The sequence below is a fragment of the Cebus imitator genome, unplaced genomic scaffold (genome assembly GCF_001604975.1).
Source record: "Cebus imitator isolate Cc_AM_T3 unplaced genomic scaffold, Cebus_imitator-1.0 Scaffold20, whole genome shotgun sequence".
Lineage (NCBI taxonomy): Eukaryota > Metazoa > Chordata > Mammalia > Primates > Cebidae > Cebus > Cebus imitator.
In genome coordinates this window covers 9,307,717-9,314,171 of record NW_016107335.1, presented here as the reverse complement: position 1 = coordinate 9,314,171, position 6,455 = coordinate 9,307,717, and positions in this window count along the sequence as shown.

Here is a 6,455-nt window from a genome sequence, read left to right as displayed (position 1 = left end):
GAGAGATAACTGAAATATAATGCATTCTTACATCTATTTCAGCTTGTGCATTCATTCCTGGTTTATCTCTATCTATCCTTTCTCAATCGCGCACTCTCTCTTTCTGTCTCTCTTGTTTTCTCTCGTTTCCTTAAATTCCACCCAAAGAAGTAGTTCTATTATAAATTTATTTTTCTCACAATGACATGGAGATTGCTTTTCTGTGCTTATTTCAATAACAAGTAAAGTTTTTTATTCACAGATGTCAAAATATATGAAATACACATTGCACCATCTGGACAAGGCTGCACATTTTAATACTATTTTGGGAAATAGTATGTAAGTCCTCTGCATTCTAAAGTTTCCTCTGTTTAAAAGAAACTCTTATATTTGAATTAAGTTACGACAAAAATCTAAAACACCTAGACATTCTTAAGACCTACGCCCAGGTATTTTAGCTAGCATGCTCAAGTCAAATCACTTCTACACAACATGTGAGATGTTATCACTTACTTTAGGTTTTTGGCTTAAAAGGTTTTATTTCTACATCAAGCTCAATTGATTCTCAGTTCTAATTTTGTCTAAGACAGATTACACAGATTGTAACGATGTCAGTCAAAGCTGATCGGGGTTTTTCTCTTTTTAAAATACCTAGACAAGTTTTAATAGAATTTTTACATTAAAATGTACATCCTAACTAAACCCCTTGTAAAGCATCAAAACAACTTGGAAATTGTAAACTCTTTTATATGTCTGTTGAGCATCTGTTATGTATCATTGCAAAATTCCATGAATGAGAAATACTAACATATAGGATATGATCTCTGATGGCCAGCTGGGGCATCAAACACACGGGTAGCCAACTGATAAAATACAATATGGCCAGTCAGTGGAGCATGGGAGTTAAAAGTAATGTTGTGATGTTGGCAGTCTTGGATTTGAGTTGAAGTTCTGAAAATTACTTAGTCACTTAACCCCAGTTTTTTTTTTTTTTTTTTTAAACAACAAATATTTGTTGTACTTAATAAGATTATAGGTCTAAAATGCTTAACACAGTGTCAGCCACTTTATAGAACGCTATGCCCACCTCATTGTTAATATTATGATCAGTATTATGATTAAGGCATGCACCAAAGGCTATGGGTGAAGATAACAGGATGTTAATGTTTCCTAGTTTGGAAATATTAAATTACTAGAACTTTGGATGCGAGCGGGGAAGACTCTTCAGAGGAGGTAACAGTAAGACTCTTCAATACCTCTATTGCTTTGCAACTTGAGCAGCTTTGGAACTTGCTAATTGTTCTCATTTCTAGCGGTTATTGTTATATAACAAAATGTATATAACCGTTATTATTATATGACAAATCATATACAATAGTTTTTGTTATATGAAGAAAAAAACCTCACAAGCCTAGAAGTAACCATCAATTGTCTTTACTGAGTTATGAATGAAAGTTTGACCTTCACTGGATATTGGAGTCATTTTACTCCTAAAGGTTATTTCCATGCTATTTTATAAATATATATTTCCTAATAACTAAATATGATTTTATACTTAGTTTACAAAACTGTATTTAGAAATGTATAAACTGGAAATAATTCTCTGGAATGTGATAGCCCTAAGCATCCCTTTCTCAGGCAAAGGCTTTTAAATACATTTCAAAGAACACAAAACTTACATGAATTGGATAGATTTATGATTTTGTGTAATCCTTCTCAGTGGAGTTTCTGTGGCATTAACTTCTTTGATGTAACTATCATTTCCATCTCTATCATTCCCTAAATATGACTGAATGTTTTAATGCAAGTTTAAAAGTTACATTTTCAGGATAGACTTAAAATGAGAGGTGCAAAAAATTACATTAAAGCACAGATTGTTTTTAACAGAATAGAAATGTGAAAAAAAAGAATAATTGTCTTGAAAAGAGATGTCCTTAAAAGCACATTTGTTAGTTTCCTAATGTTACTATAACACATTACTGCAAATTTAGTGGTTTAAAACAAAAATAATGCATTTTCTTACATATCTGGAGGTCAGAAGTCCAAAAGCGGGATGTTGGTAGGTCTGCATTACTTCCAGGGGTGGTTGCCTTCTCAAGCTTCTAGAGGCTGACTGTCTTCCTTAGGAGGCCTCATCCTCCATCTGTAAAGCCAGCAGCAGCAACTTCTCTCTTCTCCCACCTCTGCTTAAGTCCTTACATCTCTGTCTCTTTGACTTTGACCTTCCTGCCTTACTCTCATGAAGACCCTTGTGATTACAGCAGGCCCACCCGCATAATCTAAGATTACCTCTCCATTTCAAGGCCCTTATTCACATTTGCAAAGTGCATTTAAGGTACAATATTCACAGGTTCCATGGATTAGGATTTGGGCATCTTTAGGGGACCATCATTCACCCAACCCCAAGGGGTTTGGAATTTGATGAATCAAGCCAACTGGCATGCTGCCTCCCTGAGGATCTTGGCAGAAGGCAGATGACCACTCACAAAAGGCAACTGAGGAAAACTCCAAAAAGGACTGTTTATAAAGTTGTGAGCAATGCATAGAGCAGAAATCTAGTAAGTTTAAAATTAGCAACAGCTAATTTTAAAGTGCCAAGGCAATGTATCTGGTCCTAATATCTGGAGTTAGTAGCTTTAGAAAAGGGTCCCCCATGAGAGAATTTCATAAAAAACAGTTTCATAATCCAAATTAATTTTTTGAGTGCCTAATACAAATCATATGTATATAAGGGTACTTGCATCAATATACATTGAAAAATATTTATTCTGTAAGTTAAGTATGAGTACTCTATCTATAGTACATTTCATATACATATTTGCATATTATATATAGTAGATAGATCTACAGCATTTACTTATTTATATATTTATTTATTTATTGTCTAATTGATAATATTCTGTAGACTGCTAACTACAGCACCCTAGGGACTTACTATATTACATTTTTATATCAGTAAATATGAACAAGAACATTCAATACTAAGCTAGATCCAACAACAAAAAAGTTTATGATATCTGCATTTTTCATAGGGGAATATATATAAAAGCCCATGAATATACTGCAGAGTTAAAAAATAATTTCATAGTATTTATCAGCTAAAATGTATCTTGGACCAAGCCATCCTTCCCATGGCAATCCTGAGAAAATGATGCTTATTAATTTGAGAAAGTATTCTCAATAGGGCAAATGAAGAATGACATCTACCATTGACACCAAATGCTAAAGAAATGATCAGTAGAGAATTCTATGAAAATAGATCGGTTTCTCCTTTGAGTATATCCAACTGATTAAGCTTATAAATTCAAGTGAATATTATTTTTGTTTCTGGAATATATCTGAATTCCAAATTTAAAAAAAATCTAAAAGTAGTAGGTATATATTAAATAACTTATGTTCCACTCACAGACAGGATGGTACTCAAGAAAAATTCACGTGTAATTGTACTCCTACGTTCTTCTGATTCCTTTAAAGTATCTTAGGTCATTTTGTCACGGAAAAAAATTGCCAACAAAAAAATAGAGCAAAAGCAAGAGATACCGAGAAGACAGTTATTAACCACTTAATACCAACAGTAATGAGTTATAACACTTTTTGAATAATTGCATTTTACTACTGATGAGAGATTTTATTGATGATTTTCTGTGTAGTAAAGTAGTACACCAAAAGAATACAAGGAGGAAAAGCCTATGTGTTTAGCTACACAATGTGACGTGAGTGTCATAGTTCATTATCACATTGTCCTATTTGAATGCAAAACAAAATTATACCTCATATTTTCCCTCCTTTACTAAAATGTCTAAACAAATAAAAAGTAGTTGTAATAAAGCGGTAACATTTGATCATCCATATATTTTTGTTAAAACAAATAATTAGAGAAGATAATAAAAATATAAGCTAAATAGAACTATAAGACATCAACGTTATTTTTCTATATTCTCTGCTATCAATATTCATGTACTTTATATTTTCATGATAATTGGAAACAATCTGATTTTATCAGCAATACTTTATTTTTTATTCTCAAATCTAAGTTTTATGTATACATATTTCTTATTAAGTAGTCTTAAATGCTCGCTAACAACTGTTCATAATCTTTACGGTTTAAGGGAAGAATGGTAGAAAAATCACTCTTCCATCTTTGTAAGTCATCTCTCCTTTCATAATTATTTGTTTGGTCTTTGATACATAACTAACTTCTTTCAGCACAAAGTTCCTAATCTGTAAAGTTGAAAGAGAAATATTTTTCAAATGTATTATGAGGCTTATTAAAAAAATAAAGCAGATTCCGGATGCAGTGGCTCACGCCTATAATCCCTACATTTTGGGAGACTGAGGCAGATGGATCACCTGAGGTCAGAAGTTCTAGACCAGACTGGCCAAAATGGAGATACCCCGTCTTTATTAAAAATACAAAAATTGGCTAGGCATGGTGGCGTGTGCCTGTAATCCCAGCTACTTGGGAGGCTGAGGCAGGAGAATTGCTTGAACTCAGGAGGCAGAGGTTGCAGTGAGCCGAGATCGTGCCACTGCACTCCAGCCTGGGAGACAGAGTGAGACTCCGTCTCTAAATAAATAAATAATAAAGTAGAGAAAAAAATGGCTTGAGATTATAAAGCATTACATGAATATTATTATTATTAAGACAGTGGTAGTGAAACTATGATCAGAATATGCCTAGATTTTCTGTGAAGAACTGAAGAACTATCTAAGGTTAAAGTGCATCAGAAAGGGCAGATTTATTTGAATAATTTGACTATTATTTGTTTTGTATATTGGACTTTAAATAAAATGTTTAAAAACCCATTGATTTAAAATAACATCATTTTCTGTCAGCAGTGCCTGGACTACATTAATGAATTAATACTGTGAACTTGCAGTTTCTACAATGAAAACTTTTGTGATAGATGTATATGTTTCTAACATGTAAAAGTCTAAATGTAGAAGAGGGTCTTTTGCAGACAGATAGTTCTATCCTGCTAATAATTCCATGATGTCTGCTACAGTTCATATTATTCCCCACCATCAGAAGAGAAAAAGAAAAATACAGGGCAAACAGCTGTAAGAGGATGACTCTAGAGTTGCACACATTATATTCACACATATTTCATTTGTCCAAACTTAGTCATATGACATCACCTGACTAAAAGGGACTCTGAGAAGTGTAGTTTGCACTTGTAGTGGCTATGTGCCCAGTTAAAACTCAGAGCGTTTTTTTCCTTAAAGAAAAACACAAGGTATTCATATTCTCCAGGATACAAATAGGACTTATAAAGTTCATTTTCTTTTTTAACTGAGGAATCATATCCTCTGTTGTACGAAAGAGAGTTGGTAATAAGCACTGGGGCTCATTAGAGTAACTGTAGCTTGTGAGGAAATTCTAAACAAAAGTTGATACGATTAAAGGTTAGGTATTAGAAAAAAAGAAAAAGAAAAAAGAAAGAAATATTTCTCCAATGATAAGTAAAACAGTCTTGTTTTCACATGAACCGAAAATAAATCTGTGACTTGTATTTTGTCATCATTGAAGTATAAAATAATTTAAGCATAATATTTCCTTTTCTTCAAAAAAATAAAAATGAAACCAATATTACATTGCTAGTTAATATTATAAATTGGGATGAAAAATGATAAAAACTCATAATCTCAAATTGTAGTTTGGTTTCAATTTATATAGCTGCAGTAAGTATGCCATGGCAGTGTGTCAGGTAAAGAAGGTAAAGCTTTTGAAAAGCAATGTTAGTATGAGACATTGGTACACGCACACCTCATTTTATTGTGCTTTGCTTGGTTGAGCCTCACAGGTATGGCATTTTTTACAAATGGAAGGTTTTTGATAACCATGCCTCGAGAACGTCTGTCAGCACCATGCTTTTAACAGTATTATCATTTTTGTATATCTGGGTCAAATGTTCCAAACTTTTTCATTATTATTATATCTATTAAGGACATTTTTGACAAGTGATCTTTGATGTGATTAATGTAATTGTTTTGGGGCTTCATGCCTGTGTCCATCTGAGACTTAATCTGTGAATGTTGTGTGGGTTCTAACTACTCCAATGACTGGCTGCCCTCCATCTCTCCCCCTCTCCTGGGGTTACCCTCTTCTCTGAAACATAATAATAATTGCAATTCGGCCAGTTCATAATCCCAAAATGGCCTATAAGTGTTCAAGTGAAAGAAAGAGTCACATATTACTGACTTTCAATCCAAAGCTAGAAATGATTACGCTCAATGAGGAAGACATCTCAAAAGCTGAGACACACTGAAAGCTAGGCCTCTTGCTCAGTTAGCCCAAAACAGTGAGTGAAGGGAGGTCAGGCGCTTGGGACCAGCCTGGCCAGTGTGGTGAAATCCAGTCTCTACTAAAAATACAAAAATTAGCAGGTTTTGGTGGCATGTACCTGTAATCCCAGCTACTCCAGAGACTGGGGCACAAGAATTGCTTGATCCAGGAGGCAGAGGTTGCAATAAGC